Raw genomic sequence first — 17,762 nt, forward strand, 5'->3', positions numbered from 1 at the left:
TCTATGGATTATTCTACAAATCTGCCATGTTCCAGAGATTTCTACAAATCTCCAAGATTGTAAGCCAATGTTCTAGAGACTTCCATAGATTTTGATCAACCTCCATATATACACTTTGCTAATTTAGGAATATTTCCAATACTCTCCCTCAAGTTGGAGCGTGAAGATTCTTGACGCCCAACTTGGCTAGAATGAAGCAAAAATTCTCTCGTCCGAGTGCCTTAGTGAAAATATCAGCTAGCTGATGTGAAGAACGAACAAAAGATGGTTGAATAAGCCCTCGTTGAAGCTTTTCCTGTACAATATGGCAATCCAATTCTATATGCTTTGTGTGCTCGTGAAACACCGGATTGGCGGCGATATGGAGTGTGGCTTGATTATCACAATGAAGAGTGATGGGCTCCGGATGAAGGACACCGAGGTCTCGAAGTAAAAATTTGAGCCATTCTCACAAGAAACCAACGCCATGGATCTATACTCTGCTTCTGTAGATAATAGAGAAGTAGTACTTTGTTTCTTGGTTTTCCAAGAAATTGGAGAATTTCCAAGGAAAGTACAGTAGCCTGAAGTAAATTTACGGGTCATGGGGCAACTTGCCCAATCGGAGTCACAATAAGTTGTCACGTGGAGTGAGCTCGACGAAGACAATAATATACCTTGGCCTGGGCTCCCTTTGAGATAACGAAGTAACCTTAGGGCAGCATCCATGTGTGGCTTGCGTGGTTGTTGCATAAATTTGCTCAAAATGTGAACTGAATAGACAATATCTCGCCTGGTAATCGTTAGATAGATGAGCTTGCCAACAAGTCGACGATATGGAGATGGATCTTCAAGTAAAGCTGTGGACCCCGATCCGAGAGAGGCGGGGGGACGAGCCCCCACGACGAGTCTCAGGATCATCCACGTGAATGGAGAGCTCTACCAAGGAACTCTCAAAAGAAGTGCCCCTCACAGCATGAGTGGCGACACAAAGGGAGATACCTCTCGATTCGGGAAATAGCCCGGATTCGAGGCGTACCTTAAACAAAGAAGAGTCGCCATCCAAGGCAGTGGGCCCTGGATCCCATACTATGCTCTGTTGCAATGGATAACCAGAGATATATAAAAGAAGGTTCGTGCCTGGTTACGAATTTGGAAGGTCCGAAGAGCACCTCATCCGCCCAAGTGCAAACACCTGGTCTCTTATGCCATTTACTTACTGATTTTGAAGAGTTTTGGGCGAAAGTCATATGAAATGGGAACGAATATCTCCGAGAAGACGTCTATCTAATCATGCATGTCTCAGAGATGATTAATAAGCACACATAAAAGAAATGAAAGAAGTGTCACCTTAGAATAACTAGGTTATGAATGTCATACCTAATTGGTGTCTAAGTTCTGGTGTGCAAACACATGCATGCTGTATAGGATCTGTACATGAAAGTAAGAAAACACAACAAAAAATACAACATAATTCAACTCTATACACGACTGGACAAGACGAATCCTAAAACTCTAATGCAAGACTTGACTCGGACCAAGATGGCCGTCCATCCCAGCTGCTCTACGTATCCCGGCCTCGGGAAGAATCAGAGTCGACGTAGTTCGATGACCTATTCTAACTACGATGCCTAACCATCTAGAACCGCTATCCTAGACTCGATCCACTAGACTCGACTGATTTTTAAAGCTTTCTGTACAATTGCTTAAGTTCATGTGAATTCTAATTTTTAGGACTTTCTATATGCCCTAACTAATGCAAGTTGGTTAGCCTTAAGCTAATGCAGGTGGGCCTCATACCCTATGTGTATCTAGGCTGTGCAACCTAATGAAAATCATGGGCTGACTATATGCTTCCTAGTCTAGCCATCAGTTCGACTAAATGTCTAACCGATCAACTTGAGGCATCCTAACTCTAAGGACACTCACACGACAGGACACACCATATCAATACAAACAAGACAGACTTCTAACTCTAAAACACCCCAAACGGCTAGGACAGGCTCCTAACTCTAGGGGAAGATCTTTTTGAAAAGGTTTTGAAGATTTTTGTATTTTTGAGAATGTTTGAAATGTTTATTTTTAAAGGTTTGGTTGGACTTGGGATATGAATCACAAGCTGCACTACGTACCCTGTTGAAAGGGATCAAGCCAACGTAGTTCAGAAAGAATTTCCTAACTACTTCTAATGACTCAAGATTTTTGAGATTTTTGATTTTTCAGATGTTTTTCAAGTGTTTTTTATGTTTTTGACTCAAGATGACAGAATCCTATCATTATAAAGGCAGGACGGACTCCTGATATCCCGCAAAGGTTGGACAGCATCCTATGCTTTGCGGGGGAATTGGACAGAATCACATCTCTGCAAGGGTTGAACAGCATCCTATACCTTGCAAGAGTGGATAAAAATCACATGATTTGATGAAAGGTTGGACAGAATCCTAACCCCTATGATGATAGGACTGACTCATGAAACTAGTAATTCTAAGAAGGAGGTGCTAATGAGACAAAGCCTGTCTCCAAATGATTTGATTTTTTTACTGAGACATAGCTTGTCTCCCTAAAAGGGTTCTAGATATCTCTTTCATCGCTCGTGCAATGAAGAGGGGAACCTAAGGTCTTAAGGGATATATATACATCTAAAAGATTGGGCAAGTCTTTTAAATGAAAGAGGGGAGTGCTACTTGGACTAAGTGAGTCCCCTAAGGATGGGCTTGGGCTAGCGCCTTCATTGCCCTTGCGATGAATGGATTACCTAAAGTATAAGGGCATCTAAAAGATTACAAACTCTGTACCTAAAGAAAGGGAGATAAGAGCAGAGGGTACTACCACATCAGGTAAATTCCTCTAAGACTGGGCTTGGGCTAACGCCTTCATCGCCCCTGCAATGAGAAGGGAATCTAATGCTTTTCCAATAACATTCATAAAAAAAAAATTGCTTTAAGGCTAAAATATTTCTTGCCTGGATCTTTACTTGTATATAACATAATATAAATATGAGTACAAGACCTCCACCACTAGCATTCATATAAACACATAAGTACACTCATAACCTTCAAACTTATAAAAAGTATCTGTATCATTACATTTTGTTAATAGCATCATACGCATATATGCAAAATAAACTCAAAGACTAACTTTTGAAGAATGCAGCATTGAGAAATACCATCTTTGAAACATGTCGGTGCTATTATTAATATGAATGAATCACATCACATTCAAGCTGAACTTAAAGAAAATTATCCCAATTTTATCAAAACTTCAACATATCCTCAAATCCAGTTATCATTAGCTAGAAGCAGTAGCGAGAGCGCGAGAGCAGACATTCTTATCCAAAGAGGTTTCAAACATTCAATGAGAAGTCATTGTCAAAATAAAGGAGAAATGTATTCACTGGACTTATTGAACTATAAAAAAAATATTACAAAATCAATTAGTAATCACAAAATAGCTATCATCCATGGATTGTTTAAGCAAAAAAAAATTGTAATCATATCACACAAACTGAAATCAAGATCAAAATTGAGATTTAAAATCAACTAGTACAATATGATTCAGGCATCAAAACTAGAAAACGTACAATCGAGTGGACCAAACACCATCCGATTAGAGAAGAGACTAAAATAAAGGAAAACAATCTCATGATCCATGGAAGAACATGAGAGTTAAGAAAAATACCTGAAAACAAGGGAATCGGAGCTACCTTTTTCTTTTTATTGCCAGAGAAGATGGAATTAGCAACAAAGATGTCTCACAAAGGCAATTGCAAGGAAATTGATTTGAGCGCGGCTAGGAAAGACAATCAGTAATCGGATCTCCGGCGAGATAACCGGATTTCGGCAAGATCCTTCTTGGAATCGCGATTAGAAGTTGCAAAGAACGCTGCGTACGATTGTGATTGCAGAGATAGGGAGCAATCAAATTTCAGTGAAATTAGGGTTCGAACTCCATAGCATAAGGTCAGATCTGACTTTTAGGGCTAAGAAAATGGCAAACCAAAGGTTTAGGGTCTGATTTAAGGTTTTAACCAGAAACAGAGTAGATCCGAAGCTTTTCCAGCTAAAAAAAAATCAATTCGATCTAGAGCTTAAAGGGAAAAATGATGAAGTTATTCAAAGAAGACTTGGCCAGAATCAATGGAGTCCACCGGATTTTGGATCACAATGACTGGATCTAGGCTTTACCATAGGGGAAAATGAAACGACTGAAATGAAAATGGAGAATAGAAGGAAAATCCGACAGAAAATGGCCGGAATCCGATGAAAATCCGGTTAGAGAAGATGAGAGTTGATCGAAAACAAGGGTTTTGTTGAGATCCGATTGGAAAAAGACAAAAATAGAGGGAGAAACTGAAGGAAATGCTTCTGAAAATGTAAAAACAGCTTCTGTTTTGCCGATCAAAGAGCCGTACCTCATAAAACGAAGATCTTTGAAGCTACGAACTTCTCAGAGCTGAATCTATCATCGATCAGGCCACTAGAAAGAAGATGAAACAGATAAAGAGCGAAGGGAGGTTAGGGTTTTGAGAAATATAGAGGTAAAGAGGAGGTGGAGGAGATGATAATGGTGAAACTCCGGCAGTCGGATCTTCGGCGGAACGGCCGGATTTGGGCGAAATATCGTCGGAGAAGAAGGGTAGGGTTTAGGGATTTTCTCCTCTGCTCTCTCTATCTTTCATTTTTTTTCAGATCTGAAAAATGAGCTCCTTTTTTTAAACGAAATTTTTTTTCATTTTTATAGGCAAAAGGGGAAAATGATATTTGCACAACTACTTGATGGGCACGCGGTTTTTGCGCGAATTTTTGATAAACGTACAACCGAATCATGTCTTATTCCAACTTGATTCTACCCCCTTCAGGATAAATTCACCCCCTTTTCTGGTTTACACTACGGACACTCTCTCATCTCGTTCGCTAGGCAAATGCTCTCGGAATTTGATGAAATTTTGCAGGGACCTAGATGAGACCATAACCTAGCTTAGGGTGAAGTTTGGGACCCTAATTCATTGATTTGATGGGATTTTGTACAAAATTGAAAGGTTTAGGGCACGGTCAAAATGGGGTGTCTACAAAAGCACATGTTGAGTCATCAAGTTTCAAATGTTGTTTCATTGGTAGATCGGTTGTGCGAGCTCCAAAGAGGCCTATGGTGTCAAGCATATCCCGTGTGTATTTTCTTTGAGAGAGATAGATGCCTTTATATGACCGGGCTACTTCAATACTTAAGAAGTATTTTAAGGGACCGAGTTCTTTGATATGGAACTTGCTATGTAGATATCTCTTGATTGTTGTAATAGAATCAGCATCGTTGCCTACGATTAGGATATCATCTACATACACAAGGATAAATATAGAGAGTGAGCCCCTAATTTTTGTGAAAAGTGAGTAGTCGGCCTTGGATTGCTAAAAGCCAATGGTGAGTAATGCTGAAGAGAATTTGGCAAACCAATTTCGAGAGGCTTGCTTAAGTCCATATAATGATTTATTCAACCGACAAACTTTATTCTCCCCCGGTTTAGAAAAACCCAGAGGAATTTTCATGTAAACTTCTTCAGCAAGATCTCCATGGAGAAAAGCATTATTGACATCAAGCTGTTCAATACGCCAATCCTTTATGACTGCAAGTGCTAGTAAACACCGGACAATAACCAATTTAGCAACTGGTGCACATGTCTCATGGTAATCAAGACCCTCCATTTGGGTGTAGCCTTTAGCTACTAGGCGGGCTTTATACCGCTCAACACTACCATCAGCACCGTACTTGACTTTATATATCCACTTACATCCAATCACCTATTTTTTATGAGGTAAAGCGGTAAGGGTCCAAGTGTGATTATCTTCAAGTGCCTTAATCTCCCTAGCCATCGCCTCTCACCATTCTGGGATTTTCACAACTTGGGTAAAATTGGAAGGTTCGGCTATGGTCTGGATAGCTGCAAGGAATGCTCGATAGGAAGGTGAGAAATTATGAAAACTCAGGTAATTAGAAAGAGGAAAGGCAGTACTTACAGTACATGTCGCCGAAGAGGCCAATGTGGATTGAGTGCAAGTGGAAGGCTAGGTGAGAGAGCAGTAGTAGTCTTGGAGGTGAGCAGGTGTTTTATGAGGCCTAGAGGATCTGCGATGTGGACTTGTGGGTTGTGGATTGGTGGGTGGGGATATAGGAATATGGTTAGGGGAAGGTTGTGAGAAAGAAGAAGGGTCTAAAGAGGGAATGGGTTAAGGGGTTGGGTTGGTAGAGTGCAGTTCCGGGTGTGGGATGCAGGTTTGTGCTTGGATAGTGGGTGTAGAATATACATGTTGTACCCAAACCAAAATCATATGAAACTACCAGTTACTCCAAAAGCTTAAAAGCAATACTATTGGAGAAAGGCGTTTTTAATCTTTCATACTTTAACACTCCCTCTCACGTGTGGCCCATCTTTGTTGGGTTGGCCTACACGTGGCACATGTGACCCCTCTTTTGGGTTTGGCCATTGCATATGAATTTTTGCTATCAAGGAGGTTTGAACCCAGGCATTTGCTCTGATACCATATGAAACTACCAGTTACTCCAAAAGCTTAAGCTGTTGGAGAAAGGTGTTTTTAATCTTTTATACTTTAACATTTTCCTTCTTAAAAAGATGTTATTTGCTGTGGACAATAGCTTTTATTTTATTTTAAAAATATTTAAAATAAGGCAACACATATCTCTCTTAATTCTAGGAAAGTTTTGGACTTTTTTTCTTGGAGAGTAAACCGAAGGGGTGACTTGGGGAACAATGGGGGCTGGAAAAATGCAGTCACACGTTTTCCCATGGAGGAGAAAACGTGTGATATTCAAAGGGGATAGAAAGAGAAAGAGAGGAGAGAGAAAGTGTGGGAATTGGAAATTTTGAGATTTTGTGATATTTTGTCACTAGTTTTCCGTGATATTTACGAATTATGAATCCCTGATTTTTTCTCTTTATTTTAAGCCCAATATTGCCATATAAATTCCACAATTAATTTTTTCATCCAATGAGAGCCGTCGGTTTTTAACGGCAGATCATTTTTCCAACCGTTGATCAAATTGACGATCCGATTGGACCGACCAACTTGATCAATTTTGGATTGATGATCCAAGCCTTCAAACCACCGATTGATGAGTTTAAAATCTGTTGTTGACCATAGGATTGGATGATTTCGACGGCTCTCATTTGTTCGACTTGATCCATGGGTTTTTCGAAGGTTTTAAGCTCAATTGAGCTACTCAATGTTCGATCGAGATTGGAGCCGGCCCTGATTGATTTCATTTTGACCAAATCACCCTAATTTATTGGAAAAACACACAAATTAATCTCAGCTCTCGATTTGATGATTTAAGAAAAATTAGATCTCGGAATGGAACTAGGGCTCGGATTGTGAAGTGACCCTACCTAATCTCACCCTGATTGATGATCCGTAGAGTTGGATTAGGGTTTCGACAACTTTAAGTATATGAATTCAACAGAGAGGGACTCTCACAACATTTAATACACTCAAGCCATCAAACAAGGCATTTTTCCAATTTTTTGGGCCAATTACCTCTTATCGGGCAAATCCTATCGTACATTTTTTACCTTGGGAGTTTGAAAATTAGTGAAATCCTACAAATCATTTGTGAAATATTGGAAGTTAAAGTGAAGCAAAATGGGGGTGTCTACAGGAAGTCGCTTGGGAGTTTAATTACCTAAGAGACATCCTACCTCAAGAGACATGTAATAATTACCTAAGAGACATCACAAGAACTCGCTTGGGAGTTTAATGCAATATTGGCAACCAAACGAAGAATGGCATCCCAAATCCAACGAAAATCTTGATGGTCGTTGGGATTTTGTGCAACGAAACACACCCTAAGGAAGGCCGCAAGATCTTTGCAGGGAAAGTGGGAGAATGTTAGGAGAAATCTAAGTGTAAGCAGCCATTGCAAATATCAATGGTTAGGATCATGTGGGCCCTCTTTGATGATAGAATCTTGAGGTTGTTGATAACAACCAAAATACCTACGTCTTTCATAAAACCAAATTCAGTTTTGAAAAGGAATGTTTCTGAAAATTAAGGGAGAGATTAGGATGGAGAGAGACATGATTGGGAGTCTCTCATCCCTCTCCCAAGATCTATAAATAAGCTATTTCCAGAGCCCTGCTCACGCACTAGTAACACCTGAAGCTTTCGGTTTCTTTTGCAATTCACGTCAAAGAGAAACTCCGGGTCCCATCACCGTTTCTGTTTGTGAAGTGAGGAGAGGCAAAGGAAGAATTTTCTAGCACCATAGACGATCTCTGAAAACTATTCGATAAGATTCAATGGCCTCTGGTATGTGGTTTTGTCTAATTTTATTTAAAACTAAAGAAAGATGTTAAATCTTGATTTTCTTCAAAGTTGGATCACCACAATCCGAAACGATTATCTAAAGTGATTGAACATTGTTGGTAAAATCCATATCTTAAGAAACCCAAATATGATTCTTAAGACTGTTGGATAAAATAGAAGGATCAGATTTCTACAAATAATGAAAGAATGATATATGGCTTAGTTGAACCCAAAACACGTTACTTGAAACGAAAACATGTTACTCGACCTCAAAACAGTGCAAGTCGAAGCCAAAAATCCATGTATTGTAAATTAAACATAATTGAAATAAAACATGAAAAACAGATTGCACTTATCTCTTTTGATGGAAAAACGTTTCTAGGAAACCCGATTAAGAAGAAGACGGCTGAGTCGTGCCACTGGTCACTCTCCTTAAGAATCGTATCCGCCCCCTACCGGTGCAACCGGGATCCGCGAACCGATGCTCCAAGATAAAACAGCCAAAGTTAGCTCCAGTCCACGTGCACTCGCTGACTGGTCCACTCAGAACTACCTTAGAACTGTGCTCAGACACGGAAGGAACAGAAGGAGATGAAGCAAAACCAGAAAACATAACCCTTTTTCTGTGTAAACCTCTTTCTTTTTCTGTTGGCAAAAGCCACCCCAAACATAGACCCCAAAAACTCTTAGCCTTACCCAAACCGTATTCTCTTCTCCTTTTTATAGACCACAAAGTGTCTATTGGAAAGAGCCACCAATAATGGGTATTAATGTTAAGAAAAGCCACCATTAAAAGCCTTGAACGTTTCTCTTCCAACATTCATATCTGTGACCGTTAGAGATGAAACGGTTTTGCAACTTTAATAGGTGTTATTATCATAACAGTTTGGGGTGCCATTAAAAAAACAAATGTTTAGCAATTAATGGGGTAAAATGAAAACCGTTTTGGGCATTAAAAAGATCTTTTTTTCATTTAAACCCAAAAAAGCACTCAAAAGTCACAAGCTTTTGAAATAAAAGGGAAATCAAATTTTGAATCTTTCCCTCTAAATTTTAAAGACAAGGCAAAAGCACTTTTGATTTTTCAAATTCTTTAAAATTTCCAACAATCCCCCACAAGATTCAAAATACAGTTAGAGTTTAAAAACAAAAGCATCTGAGCACATTAGAAAAATAGAGTGAATTCATACCGGTGTCTTTTGGACTTCAACCGATATTTAGGATAAACAGATTACGTTACCGAGTACGGGTAGAGTTAGACTCCTTCAACCTTTTCTCGTAGGTGTAACTGGCTAACCTGTTACCCATACCCTACCTTCGATTCCTTGGTGATTCATTCACAGTATTGGAACATTTTGGCCTTGTTCCCCTCTTGGTTCTCATGAATGTTCTAGAGAATTACCCGTTAAATTCTCATAGAAAGCGACCTCACCTCCACATTCACTTAGGTCAGTCATCAAGTGTGCACTGCAAGTAACACACCACCCAATTCAGGTTATGAACTGATTAAGAGTCTCAAACTCATCCTACCGCATTTGTAGTGAACACTATCCTTTAACATTTTACATATAGGAGTAGGAGATGATAGTGTTAACGAACCATCCGGTGACTTGTTAGTACCCATTGAACCTAATTCCAGGGATCTCCTTTCACATAGGTTGGGTGTCCATCACTAATGGTTAATGCCTCGGGCTTTAACCCCATTCCTTTCCGATGCCTTATATACCACTTTATGTGGCTTTACCAGAAGATCTGCAGACTCATCTCCGCCTTTACAAAGTCGATTGTTATTGTCCCTCATCTGCTTTACCAACTTATGCCTGAGGCAATCATCCTCATTTTGCCATTTAAGGTCTTACATTTGGCCTTGGCTAAAGCATTTTTTGGCAGTCACTATATAAAATTACCGAGGGAACCAGTCTTGGCCATAACAGCCCATTTGCCATAAAAACATAACTTGAGCCATTTGGCTCCACCTCGTGCTAGGGATAAGGCTATAATCTTGCTGTCATAGTGGGTCTTTACAATACATTTGTTTAACCGATTCTCATGAAATCGCTCCACCACTCAAGGTGAATAAGTACCCATTGGTATACCTTGATTCTCTCAATTAAAGATCCAATTAGCACAACCTAGCCTTCTTGAACAGCAGGACCCCCACAATTTGAACAATTAGCTCTTAATTCTGAGCTACCAGACCCAATTTAATGTACACATGTACCTTTCGAGCAACAAACCATAAATGAGTACATGGCATTTACATTTTAAGCCGCCATACTCCAAAAATTATAGTTAGCCTCCCAATCAAGAATTTAGAGTCATGTCCATACAATACGCATACGCAATTACATTCAACTGTCCAATCTCTATATAAGGATTTTTATAGACTTACATTCTGCAATATGCAGAATATGTATGTAATAGGTACATAATGCATGTAATATTCAGATTGTGTTCCAATATGCCAAATCTACTTATTTTCCAAAAAAAATACCAAAAATTAGACTGACATTTTAACTTGCATTATATTCATGAATTTCATCAATTCTTCTTTAGATGGAATGAACTAGTTAGGGTAATGCCAAACCCAATTTGGCTCTTAGAGTTCCCATGCCGTAGTACATATAAAACATCATTTCTAATTCATGATGGCAATAGACCAAGTTCCTTAATAAGAACAAGAACTTTAAACTTTGATAGTATATGAACTGTATAGCATTCACATTCAAGTAATGCAGATTTTTTCTCATTGAAAATAAATCATTACTTATATTGCCATTAGATTCATTTACAAGCATTCAACAAGACATGCTTATCTCTTAAAGGCATTTTAGCAAACACTTGACAAGCATCATTTTTTAACCATGTACCATTATCAAAACAAATGAGTGTCAAAATATTTAACTAGATAAATGAGTGTTGATATCAAAACATAGGCTACTGATTTTACAAGCCACCACAAACGGTCCAAATATCAAGCCCCTATGATGATCAACCATGAATTTCCTTCTTCTTTTTTATTAACAAACCATCAAAATTTCTTAAAAACAGAAATTTAACATGTTGAGACAATTTTATAAAGATATAATAAGGAAATTCATCACCAAAGCCAAACAAATATAATCTACTAGTTTAGGTGCCAATAACAATATTGAGTCCTAAGGTACTCAACCTTTTAATTTGCCAAACCAAATAAGAGATGGGTTTTTACACCAATTTAAAAACAAGGTGTTTCCTAAACCCCATCCATGTGATCCATTTAGTTCCAAACATCAAAAGAGTTTTAACTAAATGATGAAAAAAACATCATATGAATTTCAACCAAGCATGTAAAATTCCAAAATTGTAATTGAAATAAATTATGGAACTATTCATGTTTTAAAGAGCAAGCATAAATAGATCAACAATCAACATCATAACATGAGGCTAAAAATCATTAAAATGTTCTATTTTCTTTTGAGAAATCTGAACATATCATTTGACTTTGTTTGCACCAAAATTGGGTTTTTTTTAGAAAGCCATAGATCATAGATAAGTAACAATTTTGACCCTTATAAGAGAAGTAGTAAATCTGAAATACTACGATTCTTAAGTTTGTTGGTAAAATCCATATCTTAAGAAATCCAAATATGATTCTTAAGACTGTTGGATAAAATAGAAGGATCAGATTTCTACAAATAATGAAAGAATAATATATGGCTTAGTTGAACCCAAAACACGTTACTTGAAACGAAAACATATTACTCGACCTCAAAACAGTGCAAGTCGAAGCCAAAAATCCATGTATTGTAAATTAAACCATAATTGAAATAAAACATGGAAAACAGATTGCACTTATCTCTTTTGATGGAAAAACGTTTCTAGGAAACCCGATTAAGAAGAAGAAGGCTGAGTTGTGCCACTGGTCACCCTCCTTAAGAATCGTATCCGCCCCCTACCGGTGCAACCGGGATCCTCGAACCGATGCTCCAAGATAAAACAGCTAAAGTTGGGTCCAGTCCACGTGCACTCGCTGACTGGTCCACCCAGAACTACCTTAGAACTGTTCTCAGACACGGAAGGAACAGAAGGAAATGAAGTAAAACCAGAAAACTTAACCCTTTTTCTGTGTAAACCTCTTTCTTTTTCTATTGGCAAATGCCACCCCAAACGTAGACCCCAAAAACTCTTTAGCCTTACCCAAACCGTATTCTCTTCTCCTTTTTATAGACCACAAAGTGTCTATTGGAAAGAGCCACCAATAATGGGTATTAATGTTGAAAAAAGCCACCATTAAAATCCTTGAACGTTTCTCTTCCAACATTCATATCTGTGACCGTTAGAGATGAAACGGTTTTGCAACTTTAATAGGTGTTATTATCATAACCGTTTGGGGTGGCATTAAGAAAACAAAAATTTAGCAATTAATGGGGTAAAATGGAAACCATTTTGGGCATTAAAAAGATTTTTATTTTTTTTGTTTAAACCCAAAAAAGCACTCAAAAGTCACTAGCTTTTGAAATAAAAGGGAAATCAAATTTTGAATCTTTCCCTCTAAATTTTAAAGACAATGCAAAAGCACTTTTGATTTTTTAAATTCTTTAAAATTTCCAACAAACATTAACACCATAAACCATGGAAGCAACAAATAGAAGCATAAATGGAAAAATCGTTTTGTTTCGTTTGAAAAATGGAACAAAGAAGCGTACTAGTCAAGATTTCTTATCGATCCAGTGCATTCCAGTTAGTTTTGCCACTACCACCCTAATATTGAGAAAACAGGAAGAAACGTCCTTGATAGTTCGAAACGAACTTTTTTTTTTTTGAAAATTTATAGTTATGTCCTTCAACGGCTATTTTTTACTTTTTTATTACTTTATCTTTATGATATGTCTAATTTTTACCATTTTATATACGTGTGTTTTTTGTCTTTTTGTCTCCCCTAAAAAGAAAATCTTATATAAACCCACCTAAGCTCCCATTTTTTTTCACTTCTTTTACACGCTAGTTTTCACAGTTCCTTTTACTCATCTCTACTCTCCGGTCTTAACATATTTTTCGGGACGAAACAACAATGGAATGGATGAAACAGAAACACATTGTTCCACTAACCGAGAAAAAAATCCACGAATAAAACGGTTTTGACAATTAAGGATGAGAGTTTTACTGGCGCCGAGAAGCAATAATCGAAGATTAATCTCAATTTTTTATAGTGATTATGATAAAGTAGCTTGTACAAAAAGTTGAGAAGACAAGTCTATATGGACATGCCAATCTCATTTCTCTGAAGGAAATGAGTTGGTGAATTATAGTAAGTTGTCTACAGTACTATCCTTGGGCTTTTTATTTATGCAAATAAAGACAACTTAATAGATACATCCCTCTCTCTCTCATGAAATTACATGTTTATGAAGGCCATGAAAAACCAAACTGCTAAGGCTGAAACCACCGTGATGAACTTCTTGTTGTAGATCTTTCTAGCATTGCTGGTGATTCTGGTAACTCCATCAAAGCCTGCATATGTGGTGCCCAAAACAAACTGTTAGGCCTTCTTTGTTTTGGATCTTGAGAACTGGTTGTGTTTTGGATTTGAGAACCTATTGGGAGTCCAAAACTGATTCTTGGACTCAAATTTATGTCATATTTGTTTTGGATTTTGAGAACTGAATGTGAGTCCAAAACCAATTACTTGGCTCAAATTTATGCCCCGTTTGTTTCGGGTTTTGAGAATTGTTTTGGGTCCATAACTGATCATTGAACTCAAAATTGCATTTAAATTTGAGTTCATCTGTTAGTTCTTACTTTGGCTCTCGTACGGTTCAAAAATCAAGCCAATTATGCATTCCTAACATCCAATAATGTATACTTTTAGCCGTTTAGTTTGAAGACTAGAGATAGTTTTGACCCGCCAAGCCTCATTGAATTACAACGAGGTCGCCTACACTAGAAATTATAAAGGTGCCCACTTGGGCACCTTCACTAGCGGGGTAACCAATTCTGAGCTCCAAACGGATTATTGGACTCAAAATTAAAGCTCTCTTTGTTTAAGATTATGACGACTGATTGTGAGTGCAAAATCAATATGGTGTGTGGCTGATAGTCCAATATTTTTACTGTACAGCCCACTCCATAGGATGATCCAAACCGTTCATTTATCGGACCACAACATAAAAAAAAACCATTTCCACAAGATGATCCTAACCCTCCAATGTATAAAGGGATTGCATATTATGAAAACCTCTATAGATCGAAGGGCTAGCTTCATCCTACATAAATGATTTTTGGGGCACAAACTATTTACGTTGTGGTCCAATAGATGGACGGTTTGGATCATCATATGGAGTGGCCCATATAGTACTTTTTTGAAAAATACTAGAATATAGGTCCACGAAATATTAAAAAACCTTATACCTTGCACCGTAGAAAATCTTGTGTACATATGAGATTTTATATGGTGTAAGCCCGTAAAGTCTAGTATTTTTCAAAATGTCTGGACGGCCCACACCATAGGATGATCCAAACCATCCATTTCATGATCCGCAACGTAAATAGTTTGTGCCCCACAAATCATTTCCATATATACGATGGAGGCTCTTTGGGCACAGCCTATTAACGTTGTGACCCATCAAATGGGCTGTTTAGATCCTCTTATGGTGTAAGCCATACAATACTTTTTTAAAAATACTAGACTATACGGGCTTACCTCATATAAGAAGCATAGTTTTAAATTTCGGCCGAAATTTTGGATTTGGATTTGGACCGAAACTGACATTTTCTGAAATCCAAAATTTCGACATATTGAATTTTTTTTTCAAAATTTCAGCCGAAATTACCAAAATAATAAATTAATACTTTTTATTTTATTAAATCCATGATAAGAACACATTGTTTCATACCAGAAGCGCATCCATGTGTTATAGTGCTGTTAATGTCGTCGATGGTGGCTGTGCTGCCGAACACTATGTCATGCTTCACGAGATACACGCATTCTAGCAACGCGCGTGTCCAATCCGCGCATCCCCCGCTCTTACAGAACTCGGCAGTGTCGTTTCGTGTTACGTTCATCCACCCTGATAGTTTTAGCTTGTATCTGTCGGGGCAGTTTGTGGTTGTCTACAAGGAATAAAACCAAATGCTCAAAACATGGGCTTTTATAAAAGCCCAACAGACCGATAAAAGCCCTTTTGCTCAATGGGTCCCGCTAGAAATGGGCCATTGGCTGAAAAATTTCGACTGTTTGACAAATCCGAGCTGTTTATCCTTTGGCCAAAAGAAGAATAAGTAGAAGGCAATTGAGTTTGCCTGCTTAAAGGCTCGATTACAAGATAATTCAAGCCCGGATACCTTACAGCCTGGCCCGCTAGTAGCCCTATAGGATTTTGTGGAATTTTTCTCATGGAATTGGGCCCATTGGATATGGGAGATCTTCTAAATGGCCCCCATCTAAATGGTTTGCAGGCCAAGCAAAAATCAACGGTCTCGATCACCATATATGTGTGCCATGGGTAGCCAATAAATGTATTTTTAAAAGATGATTTTATAGGTGTGAGCCCATGAAGTCTTAGTATTTTAAAAAAAAGTACAGTGGGGCCAACTTTATAGTATCATCCAAATCACTCATTTGTTGGACCACAATAAATCATCTCCATGGGATGATCTCATATCTCTAGAGGTTTCTATATCAACAAATGAACAGTTTTGATTAGGGGTGGACATGGCACCGGTCCAACCCGAAGAACCGAACCGAACCAAATAGGCCGGTTCGGTTCGGTTCTAGGATTTGGTGGTTCGGTTCCGGTTTTGGGTCCCTAGAACCGTGAGAATGCGGTTCGGTTCTGGGTTTGGAATCTTGGAAACGAGAACCGAGTAGGATCATATCCCCCGCCCCCCAATCGGATAAAATCACCCTCCCCCAATACACTTTCGGTGACAAAAAGAATAAAATCTCAATCGTTATGTGGGAAAAAATTATAAAATAAAGGTTGGGTAAACCCAGAACCGAACCGAACCGATCAAGTTCGGTTCTGGTGTTCGGTTCAGTTCCAAAGATATATGGTTTGGTTCTGGTTCCAAATTCTAGGAACAGATTGCATATGGTTCGGTTCTGGGCGAACCGAACCATGTCCACCCCTAGTTTTGATCATGTTATGAAGTGGGCTCCACTGTACTTTTTTTAAAATACTGGATTTTGACGGGTACACATCATATGAAATCTTTTTTAAAATTTGGAATTTAGATAAACATTAAAAGAAATCTCAGAGGAATTGGAATTTTTTAAAAAAAAAAAATATTACGTTCAAGCATTCCCAAGCGCTTATCCACTGCTGAAACGGGCTCAAATTCACATTTCTTGTTGGCCAAGTAATTTCAGGAACCATCATGTCATCTGTTCAATAAATATGATATTAGAAATTTCAGCTGGGCTAAAAATTAGCATTAATAAATGGGAATAAAAATTTATATTTAAGGAAACAAATTAAGGCGATTTTGATTTTGTAGTTTTTTAAAATTCTAATTAAGAAGGGAAATTATATTCCCACACCCTTGATTCAATAATGAAACTACTTCCTCTACTTTATACTTTTCTAATTAGCTTTGAGGGGCTGTTTGGAAGTAAGAAAAAAATCCATGGAAATGATATTACCACACCCATGAATTGTTTTCTAAAATTGAAACTTTTCCTGTTTCAAGGGAAATTGCAAACCAGCTAGACCCTGGAATTTTTTTTATAGAAAATTAACCTGTGGATTTTTTCCAAAAATTTTTCCATAGATCCAATGCTTTAAGTCTCAAAAACCAATAGAAAAAACTTAAAGAGTGGAGTGTTATTATTGAAATAAGAGAGTGGCAATATCATTTTTTATTAAGAACCCATTTCTCAAATTTATATGTTAGCCAATACTAAATCAGGTTATTCTCAAGAGGAAAAGAAGTAGTTCTGAAATACCTTAAAAATATAGAAGCAAATTTATCCAAATTTCTAATAAAATGACAAGAAATTATCATTTCTGATTTTATGAATTGATTTTTAGTATAATTTTCACTCTTGAGAATATCCTGATTTTTAGTTTTGTTGGATGAGAGGGCCCAACCTATAATGGATCCACTCCTACCAGACGTACCACACATTGAATTACCCTCCTCCAACAACAAAAAAACCCTAAAATTGGACAATTATAACCGTCTGATCAATTTCTTTTTACAATAGACGGTTAGGATCATCCAACCAGAGCATTTTTTAGTTAGGGAATACAAAGTGTGGGCCCCAGGCCAATCCATGCAAATACATTCACCACACATCATAATATGGATACTTGGCATCTGATCATCCCTCGAAAATAATATTCACTAATTTAAACATAGCATGAGAAATATTTAAAAAAAAAACAGACCTTGAGCATGGGTGCAGCAAAACAGTAGAAAAATCAACAAAAAGCTCCAAAGAAACCCATCTCTTCCTACAAAGGTCCTTCTCCCTTCCATTTCTATAAA

Source organism: Tasmannia lanceolata, unplaced genomic scaffold (assembly GCF_043159265.1).
Source record: "Tasmannia lanceolata isolate RefF3 unplaced genomic scaffold, GAP_Taslan_0.1 ptg000006l, whole genome shotgun sequence".
Lineage (NCBI taxonomy): Eukaryota > Viridiplantae > Streptophyta > Magnoliopsida > Canellales > Winteraceae > Tasmannia > Tasmannia lanceolata.